Source organism: Artibeus jamaicensis, unplaced genomic scaffold (genome assembly GCF_021234435.1).
Source record: "Artibeus jamaicensis isolate MK-2021 breed Jamaican fruit bat unplaced genomic scaffold, CSHL_Jam_final scaffold_612, whole genome shotgun sequence".
Lineage (NCBI taxonomy): Eukaryota > Metazoa > Chordata > Mammalia > Chiroptera > Phyllostomidae > Artibeus > Artibeus jamaicensis.
In genome coordinates, this window is record NW_026522049.1 from 5,113,738 (window position 1) to 5,131,272 (window position 17,535).

General features: G+C 39.2%; 1 protein-coding gene and 1 pseudogene across 2 annotated transcripts in view; one reads left to right on the plus strand and one right to left on the minus strand.

The window, feature by feature from the left end:
* The window catches only part of AGBL1 (AGBL carboxypeptidase 1), a 565,654-nt gene that overhangs the window by 249,207 nt on the left and 298,912 nt on the right, over positions 1 to 17,535 (minus strand). The gene's annotated exons all lie outside the window — the stretch shown is intronic.
* LOC119049141 (N-alpha-acetyltransferase 10-like) lies at positions 532 to 1,236 on the plus strand (annotated as a pseudogene).

Consider the following 17,535-nt stretch of genomic DNA (forward strand, 5'->3'; position numbering starts at 1 on the left):
AGTGACAGTTTCCTCATTTGCAAGAGAGAGGAAAACCCACCCTGCAGAGGCTGTTAGAAGACCAAATAAAAGCACCTGAAATGTCTAGTCCATATACTGCCTCTTTGAGACTTGCTATGACGATGATGGTGATATCACATTATGGATTCTCATCTTCTAAACTAGGAGTGGACAACCTTTCCCTCTTAAATCCCCAAGAGTAAATACTTAGACTCTGTGGATCAAAAGGCTGCATATTCTGCTACTAGAGCAGAAAACCAGACATAGGCAATATATGAGTGAATGAGGATAGCCTGTTTTTTTCTAAGATGTTCAAAGCAGGTGGCAGGCAGAACTCGGCTGATGGACCATGGTTTTCTGACTCTTATTCTACACCATCAGTTATCACTTAATATAAAAAATGTACATGCCCCCCCCGCCCCCGCAAACCCAAGCCAGGGCCCCAGTCCCAGTCCTGGCGTCACTTTGGATTGCAGCAGTAGCTGACTGCGCGTTCATGACCTGCAGGGAGCCATGATCCCCACCACTGTTATGAACACTGGCAATGTGAGCCCAGAGGACACGATGAACATGCAGCACTGCAATCTCCTGCGCCTGCCAAGAAATACCAGAAGAAATACTATTTTTACCATGACCTCTTCTGGCCCCAGCTCTCTAACATTGCTGAGGAAGAGAATGGGAAAATTGTTGGGTATGTCCTGGCCAAAATGGAGATTGTGTGCCCCATAGACGTATCACCTCACTGGCTGTGAAGTGTTCCCACCAAGGCCTTGACCTGGCTCAGAAGCTGATGGACCAGGCCTCCTGAGCTATGATCAAGAACTTCAATGACAACCAAATATGTCCCCATGCATGTCAGGAAGAGCAACTGGGCTGCCCTACACCTCTATTCCAACACACTCAACTTTCAGATCAGTGAAGTGGAGCCCAAATACTATGCGGATGGGGAAGATGCATATGTAATGAAGTGGAATCTCATCCAGATGGCCAATGAGCTGAGGCGGCACCTGGAGTTGAAGGAAAAGAGCAGGCGCACACAGTGCTGGGCACCATTGAGAAAAAGGTAGAGAGCAAGGGCAACTTGCTTCCAAGCTCAGGAGGGTGCTGTCTGCAGAGGAGAAAGGCCTGGCTGCAGAGGACAGCAGTGGTGACAGCAAGGACCTCAGCGAGGTCAGTGAGACCACAGAAAGCATCAACCTCAAGGACAGCTATGAGGCCTCCGACTCGACCTCCTAGAGCCTGCAAGTGTTCACCTCCCTACTCTGGGTGTCCATCCCATCCTCACCAGAGGTTTCACAATAAAATTCACCCAGTAGCCAAAAAAAAATTTTTTTTCATGTGGGTGCCCACAAGGAACTAGCAACTCTAAAGGCTTGAAGGAAGACATAAACAAATCTTACTCTCAGAGGACCTACATACATTCCTGGGAGAGGAGGCAATGAACACAAACACACAAGGGAAGTAAACGAGAAAAGTCTCCCAACAGTGCAAAGGCCATGCAGAGAATTATTCACAAGAGTGACGGGATGGATGCACGAGACTTCTTGCCCTATCTAACCAAAGAGCACTCTTGCTGAGTACTACAAAAGTCATTTCCTCAAAGGCTTTCATTGATCTTGTTGGAGCTTTTATCTTAGGGTTTTTTACAAAGATTTTCAAGTTTCTTGTTTCCAAAGAACTGAGCCGGGCTTTGCTGTGGCGATCTCTTGAACAGGTGTTTACAGAGAGGGAAACACTTGAAATATAAATAAGCTACCAAGAGCTCAAAGACACAGTAGACCTTGGACTTTAATATTGCCCCTAGTCTCCAATGAAGACTGAAAGCAGTCCCGTCCCCAAACTTCCTGGAGTCCTGTGTGATTAGGGGAAGCCATGTTATCATAAAACATTTAGAATTAGAAAATATGACATGGAAACTGCTATAGGTCAGGCCCTGGGCTGCCTCTTTAAAAACCATATAATTTGCTCTTCTTGACAGCCCTGGAATAAAATTATGATCTTTAGTTCATAGATGAGAAAAACAAAGTTCAGAAAGGTTGTGTGTGACTTATCGTAAAGCCAATAATTGGCAGTGCCAATATTTAACCTCAAGTCTGTCTGCCTTTGAAGCCCTCCACTTCTGGCACTTTCTGCTTTCCCAGCTAGTCTAAAAAGTTGCTGTTTCTTTCTAGATCCTCATCCCAGCACCCATTGTCTACTGCCACTTGACTATTTACTCATAAACCAATCTGGAACTAATCCGTATGCTTAACACTGATAAGGAATACCTCCAGGCAGTTGTATTGAATTTACTTGTTTCCTCTTCTATCTCGCCCAATAGCAATTTAATTTTAAAAAGTAATCGAATGTGTTTGACATGATTTATTTTCACAAATCTATGCTGTCTCACACCAATTAAATTTTGCTCTTCCAAATGCAATGCCAGGCAGAGACTTTAAGTATCAGCTCAAATTATCCTCTCATTGGAAATAATAGAACTTCCTCCATCCACAGTCATTCACTCTTTATTTAAAAAAATAATAGGGTGTTATTTTGTTTTTATAATCACTCATCATCTCTTTTGAGTCACTCCTAAAAATAGGTGTAATAGGTGTTACTAACCGAAATGATGAGTTCTCTAATTAGGTGCATCACGCCAAGATACATAACCCATAAACACCAGGTGTGCTGTCTCACTGTGTCCTTTCCAAAGCATTGTCATGCACCTGTAGGCTGTCTCCTACTTTCTCTTTAAGTTGAACAAATACGTTGCTTCCTGTAGGGAAAATGAATTTGATGGAAAGTGATTGTACACAACATTTCTATTCATTAACTAATACCTTTGCTACAGTACCTATTCCCCCTTTTTTTTTCTCTTTGCTGATCCAGGAACTGATCCAAAGCCAGGCTAGGGATCAGGTTTAGAAAAGTTCTGCACACTGCTCATCTTTGAAGCAGAGAGAAGTTGAAGCAACAACAGACATAGAAAGAGTATGGGTGAAGACAACAAGGTTGTCTACATGGCGATACCCAGTGACCATGAATAGCTGTTAAGAGATTCTTTAGCATTTACGATGAGCCAGGCTCATAAACAGGGAAACAAAGGTTGAGAAAAGTTAAGTAACTTCCTGTGGGAGGACAGTGAGGAAGTGGATGGAGATAAGATTCAAACTCAGTTCTGCCCAAAGTCTACATGGCTTTCATCACACCATGCTGGCTTCCTAGGTACTCCATTCAAGACCCTCTATCAGAATTACTGGTGAGCAAAGATGAGACTGTGTTGGATACTTTTTTGTTTTTTGAGCACACAAAAATAATACCATTCAATAAACTGATATACCATTTAAGTGTCCATGAAGCATTAGATTCAGCTATAAAAAAATCTGAAAGAGGAAGAATATGTTCTTATCCAATGACATTTCAAGTTTTACAGAGTCTTGGTCATGGCAAGTAAGCAGTAACTACTTCTTCATTAGATTTATTGGTTGGTTTGTTAGATATTTGAATCATGCATTTAAGAAAAAATTTTTAAACTTTTTTGAAAAAGAAAGTCCTCATAAAACATAGGACAACTCTGGGAAAATATACAACCAAATAGTAAAAAGATAATACACTGCAAAACACACAGGCATGCACATATGCAGGACAAGTAACGAAGATTAAGAAAACTCAAGTAAATTAAGTAGGTATTTCTAATGTTTCACAACAAATCAGTGTTAAGTGCCTGGATCTCAATCAGGGCTAGTTGAAATACATATTCCACAGAATATGCTTATTTTGTGGAATCCTCAAAGACAGATTATAATAAAGTATACCCAAAAATATTTGGAACAAACCGAGATGTGTTGCTGGGATGTCAGGTAGGGAGGTAGGCAGCAAACGTTTTAACTGCCTGTGGCAGCCAGGTGTTAAAGTTTTAAGACCTTTTATTGCAGAACAAATTATGAGCTTTAAGTCATTGTGATTAACAGCATGTTTTCCAGAACAAACTTGAGGCTTTCCTGAAGAGGATATTGTCTAGGAGGTGATCATGGGGTGCAGAAGAGTTAGGGATGATTAGCACAACTGAGTACTATATATAACCAAAATCAAAAGGCATACATTCTAACTCTTCCCATCCCCAAATTAGCAGCCCCGGTCTAAGATTTTGAGTTGTCACTATGATCACCACTTAAATAGAGCTTTTTCTAGCCATTTCTCTCCTCATGAACTCACTTCGTAAGCATACACAATTTTGTAAAAATAGCTCAATAATTTTCAAAATATTTTGCAAATGTTTAGCATGACAATAAAAAGTGAATCCAGGTAAAAACAGTACTTTATCTGACTGGTGGTGTGTGACATATTACAAGGTGAAATTAGTTTGTCAGAGGGGTCCGCAATATTCCTATGCCACACAGACACTATGTGCATGGTGTGGAGATGACAGCGCCTGATGTCTAGGTGAGGAGGTGGCATTCTAACTAGCGCGACCAGAGGAATCACGGCACTTGTGTATGCGATCAAGTATGTTGTGCACCTTAACTATATGCAATTTTTATTTTAAAATGTGATAAGGCAGACTGATAGGAGGGCAGCCAGAGGAGATGCAAGAAAAGTAAAGCCTGAATGAAAATGAAAGGGAGAAGAGTTTTTAAAAGTCCAGATGGTGCTGAACTACCAAACTTGATGGAAAGAGCAAAGTACCATAAGGAATTACAAGGAAACAATGGATTTGGTGGGAGTGCTTTATCTGCTACAAAACAGAAACAGACTCATAGATACAGAGAACAAATTGATGGTTTTACCTGATGGGAGGGGGACAGGCGGATGGGTGAAAAAGGGGAAGAGATTAAGATGTGCAAATTGCCAGTTATAAAAACAGTCATGGGGATGTAAAGTACAGCACAAGGGATATAGTCAATAATTTTGTAATAACTATGTGTGGTGCCAGGTGGGCACTAAAGTTATCAGAGTGATCACTTTGTAAGGTATATAAATGTCTAATCACTATGTTGTACACATAAAGCTAATATAATATTGTATGGCAACTGTAATTGAAAAATTAATTTTTAAAAATTGGAAAAATAAAGTAATTTCCATAAAGGGGTGGTAGAGTGAGTTAAGGAGTTTATGGTAAAGAGGAGGAAGTGGAGTTCATTATAATTTTGCAAAGGAGAAGAAAGGAAGATAAACGGTAATAAAAACTATAAATGCTTCATTCATCTATCCATTGAGCATCTATACCTAGAACTAGTCAAGGGACTGGGTACAAAACACTGAACAAAAGGTAAGCCTGTCTTCTTAGAGCTCCACTCCAATGGATTTGATAACAGTAAATACTTTTATTGTTCTATGAGGGGTAATCATGTGTGTAAGACATATAGTCTGTTTCTTCTTTTATTATAGTAGTTCCGTACCTGTCCTAGCGTATTTGCTGTAACTTAAGTTTCCGAAAATTAAAAAAAACCCCTACAACTCACTTTATTCATTTTTATTCTTCTCTCTTCAATCCAAATTGATATTTGAATTTGTTTTATGTGAACTATGGATTGGAGGAGGAAAATAGGATTTTTTGGTCATTTGTTGTGGTAGATTAAAGAGAAGGAACAAGAAGGAAAGCAAAAGAGGAAAGACTTGGGTTTTATCATTCTATCTGGTTCTCTTAACCTGCTCTCTTCCCCATCTGTTTTTGGACCATTCATGAGACAAGGTAAATTTCAACCCTTGAGCCTCTTGTTTCATGATCTAAATCTGGTTTACCCAGGGGTCTGAGGACATATATCCTAGCACACACCCAGAACAATTCTGCTTGGTCATATTTAACAACAAAATGGTTTTTTCCTTTGTTTAGAAGGATCGTCAGAATATTTTCAGAATCATTAGCAACTTCTAGTTCATTGTGAGTATAAAGAACCAGAGTGACTACTTCCCCGTTACCCCCCCAGCTCTTTACCTCAGTACCACCTCCCCACACCCATGCACGCACACACGTGCACATACACACATGCATGTGCTTTCTAAAAACATCACATGTGAAACACACATCTTCTCTTTTCCCCTTCTTAGTGATAATTAGTCCACTTCCTTACTTTATAAAGAGTAGACAGGCTAAAATCCTCTCAACAGAATGTCATCATTTGCTTTCCAAAGCAGGCACAAAATTAAAAAGCACTGTAATGTAATGCAAATGATGCCAGGCTGACACCTCCTTAGCAAAGTTAAACTGCCAATACACACCTGGCATTCATTTGGGGAATGAGCATGGGACTCAGGTACAGAGCGTCTCATCCCACATCTTATCGCTGGGGGCAGGAGGAGGGGAATGGGGTGTGGGAACCATGTTCCAACTCATGGCATCCTTCGTCCCAGGCGATCCTGGAGCCAGTTGACTCAGACTGTCTCTTGGGACTGTACTTAACAGTACAGTCCATATCAAACTGATAAATGTTTGCCATATCAAACACAAATGTCTTCACTTGCATCAATCAACTGAACCAAAAGGTAAATATAAAGTTTGGTGACATGACATTTTTGGTGATGCACTGGACTCCAGCAGAAATTCCTTTGAAGACAAGAAGGCTGGTGAGGGAAAGTTAGAGGACCTGAGTCGAGGGAGTGGCATGCCAAGGCAGCAGAACACCTGGTCTGTACCCCTGGCACACCGTTTATTCACTGGGTGGGGTTTTTTGGTCCAACTTTCCTCTGGCTGAAAATTGCCCTTTGTGATTATAACTGAAAGGCTGTTGTTGCCAAATGTTTATGTATTTTCAAAAGAAAGGCTCTATGTTGTTGCTTAAAGTGCTGCTTGTCAACAGAAAGACCACTTTAAGAAAGGTATATGTGCATGTGTGTGTTTGTGTGTGTGAGCCTAGTCTGCTAAAAGAGTGACATGCACAACTAACATTTTTACTTTTTACCTAACATTTAGATTTTAAAATCTAAAATTAACTTAGATTTTAGTGTCTAAACACCACTTTCCAAACAGGACCAGAGACCCTGGGAAAAACGGTGATTCCAGAGAGAAATCAGGAGAAGTACAAAACACACTTAGAACATATTGTGCCTGAAGCGAAGATGTGCTCAGAGAAAGTTGGGGGCATTTTGAAGGGTATGAGAGCCAGTGTGAAGGGATTTCCACTATCCGAATCCAGGACAATTTGAGTATCAAAATAAATCAAGACTGTAATGCATTATAACTCATTGAGAAAATAATAATAATCAATGAATCCAAAGAAATGTAAATTAAGTCATTGAGAAGGAACACTCTTCCTCACATTAGAATGCCAGCTAATAAATATGAAAAGTATAATGGAACTAGGAAATAATCATTTAGCTTCCACCATAATAGTAATTTTTTCAGGCAAAAAATCATCGGTGGATACTAAAAGTAATGGGTGAATGTCTAATGAGAAGAAAACATATATTCTTAGGGTGACTTCCACAAGATGCTTACCAATGAAAAGGGGAAAGCAGTAAAACTTCACGAAGGAGAAACTTGCATAAAACAAATGACGAGAGCATACCACCACCAGTGACAGGACAAGCACCTCTCACAGGTCTCTTGACAGGGGGTACAGATAAGCACAAATCACATCGGCAGAATACTTCCCAAAAGTGCATGTCACAAATTCAATCATGAGGAGACATCAAGCAGACCCAGACTGAGAGACATTCTCCAAAATAACTGGCTTAAAATCTTTAAAAAAAAGTCCAAAGGTCATGAAAAATAAAGGGAGATCAAGGACACTCACAAGATTTGACAACTAAATGAGCCTTCTTATTCTAAATTGGGTCCTTCACTCAATTTTTTTTTCATTTTGCTATAAAGGGCATTACTAAAACCATTAAACATTTTAGAATCAGATCTGTAGATTATTTTTACAGTATCAGTTACCATTGATTTTCATAATGGCACTGTGGTTTTATACAGGAATAGCCTTGTTTTTAGGAAATGGACACTGAGGTGTTTCGGAGTGAGGCCACATATGACTGCAACTTATTCTCCAATAACCCAGGAAGAAATGACAGCATGTGGGTGTGCGTGTGCCTACGAGAGGGAGGGAGAGCAAATGGGGCAAACTAGTTACATTTGAGGAATCACAAGGAAAGGATATAGATTTTTTTGCAACTTTTTTTGGAAAGTCTGAAGTTATTTACAGATAAAAGGTTGTAAGTAAAAAAGGAACTATATAGGACAGGTCCGTCGCAAGCATAGAGACGCCAGGACCACTGATCTGATCACCAAGAGGGCTGCTGAGTGACCACTGGGTCAGGACAGCTATCTACAGGTGGCAGATACTGGACAGAGGAATGATTCCATGCCTGGCCCAGCAGGATGGAGCAGGACAGCATGAGATGGTATCTTGCTACTCAGGACAGTACACAATTTAAAACTTGTCAACTGCTCTGTCTGGAATTTTCCACTTAATATTTTAGGATGGCGGTTGACTGTGGATAATTGAAACTGTGGAAAAGGAAACTGCAGATAAGGTGGAACCACTCGGAAGAGCACTTTAAATATGAACCTACTCATCTTTTCAGCATAAGGGCCACAGGAATGCAAATGGGCAAGTTCACTAGTTTCACTAAACAAGAGTCCCAAAGCACAAGAATGGGTATGCTGGGGATGGGATTCGGATTTACCACACAGAAGCTAAAAAGTGCTTCCTCTAAGTGAAAAAGTGGAAGTGAGCAATGTAACAAGGAAAGAAAATTACTGCATGCTAAGGTTGCTAAGGTTGCTAAGTTCTATGGTAAGAACATTATCTTCTGCCCACAAAATTGTGAAGAAGAAAAAATTAAGTTGTGCTAGTTTACTGAGGAAGACACCATATTCACATAATTTTTATTACAGTATGTTGTTGTAACTATTTTATGTATTATTAGTTGCCACTTAATTTCTTACTTTGCCTAATTTATAAATTAAACCTTATCATAGTTATGTATATGTAGGAGAAAAACACCATGTATATAGGATCTTGTACTACCTATGGCTTCAGGCGTTCACTGGGGTGTCCTGGAATGTATCTTCCTCTGCCCCCCATAGATAAGGGGGAACTACTGGATTAAGGATTAGCAATAATGTTCCTTAATATTTTCTACAATAGCCTCAGACAAAAATGGGGGGAGGAAAGGAGCACATTGAGTTTAATATAGTAAAACTCTATGGTTATTGTCCTTCCGGAGGGATTTCATGTCTATGATCTAATATGCTCTTAGTTTTTACGTCAACAGATTGTAAAATGTCTGAAACCACCTTCATTTGCTCCTTGTTCCTGGCATTCCCTCCATCTCTTGCATTAAACATCTGGGAGCACTTCACAAGGCTTTCCTATAAGTTGCCAAACTCTGCTCACATGTACCTTTTTCAGGAGTCCAATTTTCTCCAGCAAGTAATTGGCCAATGCAGAAAAACAAAGTATCATTTTATTTTACATAATGGCACTATGTAAAATGATTCACTAATTCGGTGCTGAAAAATAATAATCACAAGTTGGAAGATTTTAAAAACACATGGGAGAAGAGAGCGCCCAGGGAAATCTAGGCTCTCGGAGCTTACGCAAGCTCACTCTTGCCCCCTGCAGTTTGCTGAGCGACAAAAGACTATTTTGTAATTAGCCTTGTGTTTTGCTTGCAAACTTTAGCTGGATTGTTCATTTGCCTTATAAGGAGCTGTCAGGACCTCCAGGAATACACCACACAACAGTATTATTTAGAAGTGATTTTGCTTCCATATCACCTAATATACCTCTGTTCTTCCTCTGTCTCCACTTCTTGCTAATAGAGGAAATAGTCTTAAAAAATGCAGGCTACAACTAATTATGGATTACTATGTCGTGTACTTCTTGCAATTTAAAATATACGTCTACAGAAAAGAAAGATACAGCAATGTCAAATGATTTTCCCTGGGTAATAATACAATTTTGAAAAACAGAAAGCTTATCTTATTGCTGGCAGTTTCATTTCACTAATGAGGTTGCTGAGACAACTTCCCTTCGAGTCTTACAATTCAGCACCCATGCTGCTGGACAGCACCCTCTCAGCACCCTTACGTTGAGCATCTACATAAAACCACTCAGTTAAATGTAAATTGAGGAATTAAGAATGATTTGCTATAGTGACTCAGACCTCCATACACCAAAAGACTCTATACCCTACCAACTACTCTTTTCTGGCTTGCAAAAAAAAAATTCTTTGTTTCCTAATGGCTCAAAATAGAATTTCAAATAAATCCTTGCCAAGCAACCACTCTTCAAACTAACCTCTGCAGTGGAATCAATAAGGAATTTAGGGCCCTGGCCAGGTATCTCAGTTGGTTAGAGCATCATTCCAATGCACCAAGGTTGTAGGTTCAATCTCTGGTCAGGGCAACCATAAGAATGAACCAATGAATGCACAAATAAATGGAACAAATCAATGTCTCTTTCTAAAAATTAATAGGTAAAAAAAATTTTTAAATAAGAAACTTAGAGAAGAATTCAGGGTTTCATCTATTTGAAAAGGTCAATGGACTAAATCCTACCCTAAATAAATTAAATGAAAATAAATGATTTTCTTTATTAACAATATGATACATTTTCATTTGCACTTCAGAATTGTTATAGATTCTAAACATGCTTCATCCAAGTAGAATTCACATTCTCAAGTCTGTCCTGCAAAATCTTTTCCAAATGCTATATGTACATAAGTCAGAAAGAGCTCATTCTACCTTTGGGGATCTCTGACCATCAGATAGTTCCTTCTTGAGCAAACTAGGTGGTATCAGATATTAATAGATTTCTGTGATTCAAGTCAAATGAGAACTAGCTTTAATTTTTTTCATTAGGGAACTATCTGAAATCAGCTGACAGAATAAACACTGCTCATTTCTTCTACCATCCGCTACATGCTATGCTCTTAGCATTATTCTTCTCACCACTCTGTATGCAATCTACTGAACCCATGGCCATTTTTATAACTTAGGAATGAACTATAATACTCTAGGTTTTATGTTGACAAAAGCAAAGAAGAAGGGAACCCCTTCCTTCCTAACTCTGGATTTTATACTTCTACCAAAGCCACTGAGCTGCCACTAAAATGCTGGAAGATTTGGCACCCTGAGCTTGATCAAGCTCACTCTCAACTGCAACCTCCGCATAAATAACTCTGAGCTCTTCCAAGGGGGTGGGGTGTGTTCTTGGTTGGGGGATCTTGGAGCTGAGTTTATTCTTATCTAGTTTCATGTTTTAGTGTCATCCATTATTTGACTTTGTAAGTATATTTTAGAATATCAACTCTCATGTATTGTAGCTTCATGTAATACATAAAAAAGTAATCATTATTACAGCCAAATGCTTTGTTATTTTTTTCATTATTTCTATTCTTCATTTTTTGTTTGGTTTAATCCCTTCACCCTTTTCACCCAGCCTCCCCTACCCACTGATTTTTTTGTTAACATATACACACTGTGGAACAGGAAAGTACTTAAGTAAAAGCCATGAATACAGATCCCCCTTCAGGTTGAAAAATAGCCCCTAGCATAATTTGATGTATTCCTTAAACTGATACCAACTACACTGCATTATACTATTACTCATAGGTCCACACATTTTCCCCTAAACGTGAGATGAAATGCTTAGTAAAAATTTGTTTTGTTCATTTATTTATTGTATCAGGCATTGTTCTCAGTGCCTGGAATACAGCTTTAAACAAGACAGATCAAGTTCCTTCTCTCATGGATTGTACATTCTAGCTGGGCGAGCCAGGTCATATCAAATGAGAAGTGTCATAGTAGTAGTGAGTAGGAACACTACTTTAGGCAAGGTGGTCATAAAAAGTCTAGCTGAACTGGTGAAATTTAAGCTGAGGTTATGACATTTAAGCTGAGACTTGAATGTCAAGGAGGGGTCAGCTATGCAGCAATCTATAAGAATTGCATACCAGGCAGAAGGAATAACTAGAAAAAAATATAAGTTAAGACTGATGTGTTTTATAGGCTGTTAGAGAAACAGAGTATCTGGTTGATGAACTGAACAATGTCTTCTATGTTTCTTTGATCTACTGGCTAGTAACCATACACAAAATAAAATCACATCAGACCATGCATAAATCTCAAAATCATTATACTCAGTGAAAAAAATTCAAAGGGAGAAAAGAACAGGCACACTAATATTTAGGGACAAAAAGCAAACTAGTGGTTGTCTAGGTGAGAGATGGATTATAAAGGGATTCAAAGATATTTGGGAGGGAGGAGGATGGGAACAACTGTAATTTTGATTGTGGTGATAGTTTTCTGTGTGTATGTACATATGCCAAAACTCTGTATTTTAAAAATATGTGTGGGTTATTGTACATAAATTGTATCTTAATAAAACTATAATAAAATTAAATTAGGCACTTTTTATCATGTGGAATATTTAGTAATTTCTAGCCGCACCTAGTTCATTTCCTAGGTACTTAACAAATTTTCCTCAATAATCTACCCTAGGCCTTCCTGACACCTGCATCACACTCATTTGCCTGTACTGAAGAGACTGTACCTCTTCTGCAGGTTGGGTCGGTAAAACAGTATTTGCCAAAATTCAGTCTGCAAATGTCTCCATGGTGTTCATCAGTGGAGAAAGTAGCTCCCGCCTCTCTGAGGGGTACACCCATATCGCTGCACTGACGCCAAGTCCTTAAACTACAGCTCAGACTGGAATGCAAACCGTCTCCACATCCTTGGCGCTTCACTGACAGGAGAGAGTCGATTCTACTTCTCCAGGACCCGTTCCAAAAGGCAAAATCAATCCTTTCTCAGGCAAACCTTCAATAACCAATGTTCAGTAGACTTACAAGGTAACTGCACATTCTTTCTTTAGAATGAGGAGGAGACACTCCTCTGACTTCTTCTAGGTTACTGTCAAGTAAGTAACTATACGAACGAGAACAAGAACAGAGCTGGGTAAGCTCCTTGTGCTTCCTGGCCTCAATCAAGGCTTAGAATGTGGGGGCTTTGCAGTATGGTTCCTGACTACAGAGGATGTTATGACCTTTCTACTGAACTTAGAGAAGCCAGTTCTCTGGCTTAGAACATTTATTTATTCAGATCACTGTTCACAGCCCTAGTTTTCCGCTTTGTATTAGAAACTGCTTTATGGACATGTATATTTTTAGACTAATTCACAACACATTTTTTAAATTCAGCAACCTGTGCTTGAATCACAGATCAGCCGTTACAGCCATTACTTAGGATGACTCGGCTCTTATCATACCCTCAACATCCTAAGTTTCCACTGCTTCATCCTTAATATAACAATTAACAGTAATAATGACTTCCTAGGGATTGCTTTATTTAAGATAACGAGTGTCAAATCCTTATCATACCTCCAGGCACATGGTATTCTACCATCATTGTTCCACCTTTTCATTGCTTATTTTGTCATACAGGGAGCTAGTCAGCATCCCTGATTCAAAGCCACAAAACTAATTGATAAATACTAAGTCATCACAAACATATTAGCTCTAGTATAGTCGTCATTCCCATCGTACTGAAACAATATTGGCTCATGCTAAGTTATCTCCATTTCCAAAAGACTCATCTCTCAACAATAACAGAATCATTAAGTCTCTGAGGAGCTATCACATGACTGAAGACTCTTTTCCTTACTAGGACATACTTGAAGTCTGAGCTGGACAAACACATCTAAAGGAGTTTGAGTGACCAGGAAGTAAATCCCAACTCCGTTCCCCTGAGGCACCCACCTCTAGAAGAGAAACGGCATACACTGCAGTTCCTGTTAAGAGTATTTAAGGCTCCTCTTTTTTTAAAATTTAAATGTTGTTCAAGTACAATTTTTTCTCTTTTACTCCCCTATCCCAGCCCTCTTAAAGGGTCATCTTGTACCAGATTCTAGTTCTGATGCTGGGTGGTTGGTTTGACATCCTTCCCCTATAATTTGTAACATCCACTTCCGAACATGCCCCTTTCTTTTCCTGTTACTCCGGTACTGTCAAGCTTCTGAACTAGCATTATCTACTCAGCAGGCGTCTAACAAAACTTTAATTTTTATTCAATCAAATGTGAGCTTTGTGCCACTTGGCATAAGTCAACTGCCATGCCTTTTATGTTTTGAATTCAGGGTTGCAACCTTACTGCCCATGTTGGAATGTGAGGATATGGCCTTGAGAATAAACATGGGATATCAGAGCTGAAGTAAATCTAAAGGACTGCAATTTTAAAGCAAAAAAATCTGAGAGTCAACAAATTAAGCCACCTCCCCAGATTTTCAGCCCCAGCTGTCAACAGGAATACTTGGAACCAGAATGGAGTTGCCATGAATCTGAGCCCCATGCCCAGTAGTATGGGTAGGAAAAGCTATGCTGGGTAGTAAAGTCAGGGTTGCTTGGAAATTGGAGAGACGGTTTCACCTTGAGTGCAGTGAGTGTGTCTAGGCTGCTTTACTTTATTCCTGTTGAAGAGAGGGCAACTGGAAAACTGGATGGGACAAAGAAGTCAGGCCAAATTGGAAATGCTCAGAGAAGCTGAAAAGCAGCCCTTTTCCCTCCACACCAGTATCATCTGTGTTCAGGATCTTACAAACCAAGAAGGTAAATTTTCTATAATTCTTTTTATCCTTAAAAGAACATCCCTGTTTGAATCTCATGCTCTTGATTTCTCCTCCTGTGAAGCAAGGTCCCTTCCCCTTTGCTTTGCTTTTCTTCCTTTATCTTTATTGTATCCATAGTTTGGGTACAACATCTGGTAAACTACCACATCTGGTAAACTCTTACAGGTGAAGTGGCTTCAAACCCTACTGCTAGAGGCCCACAAGGGGTCATGGGATTACTTACTAAAGAGGAAGTCAATATTAAACATAAAAAAGTACTACTCCAAAAATTAATGAGAAGCTATTAATTAACTTAGACCAGCCATGCCAGGCAGCCTTCTTAAATAAAGCATCCTGTTTCGGAAAACTTCAAAGGTTTTTCCTGCCTTCCATTTGTAGAATTAACAACAACAAAACACCAGCACTGCAAGAGGCTGCAGTGGATGGACAGAGTAGGAAGAAAAGTTTCCTTATTGAAGTCCTTTCCAGGGATTGGCAGCTGGTTCCATTTTCAGGTGTTTATAGAGTCATAGGGAAGAGATCAGCTATTCATTTGGTTTAGCCTGAGGCAAGGGGCAAAAGATCCCTGGTATTGGATGGTAATGGGTAAATCACTTCCCTGCACCCAGCAAGTCACCTGGCCTTCTTGGGCTCCCGTGGAATCACTTATGAAATAGGAATTCTTGTAGGTTCACTTGCAAGGTTGCTCTTCACTGGTAACATTTTGCAAACAACAAGTGCAATTTGAAGAAAATGCACAGGAACTCCTCTTGTCTGCCATGTCTTTCCTCCTTCTCTTTTGAATTCTCATCTTCATTGGGTTGGGATGCATTCAGCCTATGGTGACATCCATTCCACCTATGATGCTATACACTGACCTTCCCTGAACAGCATTAAATCAACGAAGGGATATTTCTGGGCCAAAATGCACCCGTCATTCAGATTTTAAAACTCACAAACACACTCAGGTATATATTCACCCAACCCATACTTTAAAGAACTGTACAGAGAAACTAACAAAATTAGTTTTAAATTACACATACTGAATGACCCTTATCCCTGTCAATGTGACTGCAAACTGCTAGAGTTGCAATCAGCATGTGTGTGCCATTAATTATTGTTTTTTATTTATTAATTGAAAGGCTGACTGTCATAACAAATAAGAACTTAAGCCTTGGAGTCAGACAGAATGGGCGGGACTGGGAAGCCACGGTCTCTTACTGGAATTGGGACATCTGACAGACACCCTGACCTCCGTAAAACAAGGAAGACTTCCTTGTGTGTAAGAGGTAATGCCAAGAACAGCATCTATTCCACAGAATTATTTATATGATTAAGTGAGACAATACTTATAAAATTCTTAGCACAGTATCTGGTTCATGGTGAGGTTCTAATGAATGTTTCTATTATTATTATTTTACATATACATTACAATACTTTTTATTTTTATGGTTTCATAGTATTCCAGAAAATTAATCAACAACGTCCCTTTTTTCTTTTTATTACTGCTAGGAGTTAGAGTTGTTTAAATTCATTTGGGGATATATGCCTCACTGCTATAAATATCTACATATCAAATATTGTTTTCTGCTAAGTTTATTTTCTTGAGGGATATTCAAGCAGGAAGCACAGGATGAAATAGGCAGTTTTTATGAACCCTCTTGTAAGTTGCCAAATTCCTCTCCAGAGGAAACTAAACCAATTTACTGATGGCTGTATGATATTATTAAACTTCTTTCTTCACAGACACACTAATTTTGGGTTTTCATTACTTTTATTTACTTATTGTAGAAATCAGCATAAAAGGCAGACCCAAAATAGTCAAATTTGCCTTTAACTAATTCAACTGGGTGTGCATGGGGAATCTCCAAATTATCTTCACAATTGTTCTGTGAACCTTGAACTGCTGCAAAATCATAAAGTCTATTAAGACAGAGGGGAAAAAAGTGTTTATAAAAAATTTAGAAAGAACTCCTATAACAGTGGTTAAAGGGATTACATATCAGTTTATTCATAGGTGAAAAGTTAATCTAATTCCACCAAACCACTGAAGATGGTTCTTAATAGGTGGTGGGATTATCAGAGATTAAAGACATGGATGGGTTACTCTTTTGGTTCATTTCATATTTTCTTACTCAGAAAGACAAAGCTGTATTTTTTTAAACAAAAATTATCTTTTTAATTATTAAAATATGATTGTTTTCTCATCTCTATGAAACATTTGTGTGTATTTGTATTGTCTTATCAAACTAAAGAGAGGACTTAACTTATCTTGCTGCTAAGGCTAGCTCTGGTTGATTTGGGACACTCATTTGGGAGAATAAGCAAGATATTGAGCTATTGCAAAGGAACAACGGAAAACTCTGAGATTTCTCTCATCCATTCTTTCTTTTGTAAAAATTGATTTGAGAGAGAGAGGAAGGAGGTAGAGGGAGGGAGGGTGGGTAAGGGAGAAAGGTGGGGAGAAAGAGAAACATGAATTAGTTGTTCCATTTATGGATACATTCATTGGTTGCTTCCTGTGTGTGCCCAGACCAGGGATAGAACCCACAAGCTTGGCATATCCAGAAGATGCTCTAACCCAAGGAGCTGCCTGGACAGGGACTCTTGTTCCTACTGGAGGGACAGATGGAGATAGGGAGCTCAGCTGAGAAGACCAGAAGCAACAAAGGGATACAAATCAAGATGAACGGTGTCTGGCTTGGCAAAACTGTTAAATGACTTTGCAAAAGACCTGTCACAATGGATAAACGGTACTGCCTGAAGCAGCAGCTTAGAATTCAGGCAGAGCACACGCAATCAGTTCCAGGGGTAAGACTGAGAGGAAGGAGAAAAAAGAGGAAAGGAAAGAAGATCAAAAGATGCCTTAATGGAGCTGAAGACATTTCTTAAATGAGGAACTAGAAAGGAGGGACTGTGAAAAGGAAAACTGAAACAAAGCATGAGTGCACTTCATTGTAAGCTTCAGCCGCTGGGCAAGCACCCACTATCTCTGGTCTTCCTCTGG